Genomic DNA, 2,056 nt, shown 5'->3' with positions numbered 1-2,056 from the left:
CATATCTGTTTATGGACTGATGTATATCTGTGCCTTATACATTAAAGTAAAAATTTTTTTCATCATCCAAGAACCAATATTCTCCTCTCTTTGGGGACAATGTCGCCTTGTGGTCAATGCATGCTCAATATCGACGAGCATTGAATGTGTGTCTAAGAGGAGAGGATAAGTGAGAATTCTCACCCCTATTTGACCCTGTGGAGCCAAAATTTTCAGGATCACTTCAGTGAAGTAATACACATTTGCGACACTGCTTAGAGCTAAAAACAACTATGATAACGTCCCCAAACAACAATCTCGTGATGGATGTTGGGGAGAATGGATGATTCAATCCCAGTCTCGGGAGCTTAAAAAATACGAATGCCCTGGGTCCCACTCCTGGAGATGCAGATTATATTGGTCTGGGCACTGGAATTTTTAAAAGCTCCTCATGTATTCCAGTGTACAGGCAAAGTTAAGAACGACTAACTTCCAAGATTTTAATGTGAATAAAAATAACTTTAAAATATTTTTCTAGCTTTATTGAGATATAATTGACATATAACATTGTATAAGTTTAAGGTGTACAATGGGATGATTTGGTATACGCATATTTTGTGAAATGATTACCACAATAAGGTTAGTTAAGACATCCATCACCTCACAGAATTACCTTTTTTTTTCCTTGTCTTTCTCTGTCTGGCTTATTTCACTTAGCATAATGTCCTCAAGGTACATCTAACTTGTCACAAGTGGCAGGACTTCCTTCTTTTTTAATGGCTGAAACACACACACACACACACACACACACACACACACATACACACTGGAAACAATCTATCAATGGACAATTGACACAAAGACCACAAAGGAACATCTAGAGAAATATGAGAAAATCAAGATTGTATGTTGTTGTGGAAGACAAGGGAAGAAAATTTTGAGGAGGACATGACCAGTAATGTTGAATGCCGCTGAAAAGACAGGTAATTGAAGGCTTGGAAGTTTCCATTAGCTTTAGAAACGAAGAGATCACTGGTGAGAGTGGTTTCTTGATGGTGGTTGGTGGCGTGGGCACAGACAAGACTGTGGTTGATGGAGGACCGGGTGTTAATGACAAAGTGTGGGCAATTTTCTATAAATATTTATTTATTTATTTATTTAATTTGTCTGTGCCAGGTCTTAGTTGCGGCATGAGGACCCTCAGTTGCGGTATGCGGGATCTAGTTCCCCCACCAGGGATGGAACCTGGGCCTCCTGCATGGGGAGCACAGAGTCTTACCCACTGGACCACCAGGGAAGTCCCAAAGTGTGGGAAATGTTTTAAAAGAAGTTTGGCAGTAAAGGTCAAGAGAGATGGGGCAGTGGTCTGGCAAAGAAACATGTGACCAAAGAAGGATATTTTTAAAAGATGGGTGCATGTTTAAATGCTGATCAGAAGAAGCTGATAGAGAGGAAGAGATTTTAGACAGAAGAAGAAAGAGAGGACAATCTGTTGGGCAAGATGCCAGAAAAAGCAGGAGAGAAAGATAGACCATAACAGGAAGATGACAATTCATCCTAACGTGGGAGAAGGATGCAGCCAAGAATATAAATGTGGTGGTGGAGATTCGAAGAGAGTTCTGTCTGATGGCTTCTACTTTCCCTGACAAGAGAGATACGAGTCATCGTCTGAGAGTGGAGATGGAGGTGAGTAGTACAGTCAGAGGTTTGAGGAAAGTGTAAAACATCTGAAATAGTTATTGTTCAGAGTGGGCAATGAGTGAATTTCTAGGCTAGGTTTAAAGGACCACTTGAGGTGAGTAATTATGAATTTACAGTGCAATGAATTTACTTTGCTGTGTGACCTTTTCTGGTAGTGCTCAGCAAACCCGGGAAAAGTATTAAAAAAAAAAGTAGATAATTTAATTGAATCCATCCAGGTTTGGAAATTTCCTAGATAGTAGGGTAGGGGGAGTGAGCTTCTCCCCACCCTTCTTCGTCAGGCACAAAATTTAAGGAGGTACTCGTTCCCGGGGTCATGCAAGTGTAGGATTGGCAGCTGACACTGAGCGTCTCCTTACATTTTGGGAGAAAATGA

Source organism: Grampus griseus, assembly GCF_964374135.1.
Source record: "Grampus griseus genome assembly, chromosome: X".
In the NCBI taxonomy this organism is placed as follows: domain Eukaryota; kingdom Metazoa; phylum Chordata; class Mammalia; order Artiodactyla; family Delphinidae; genus Grampus; species Grampus griseus.
The sequence above is the reverse complement of the archived record's forward strand: the minus strand, read 5'-3'. Positions refer to the sequence as shown.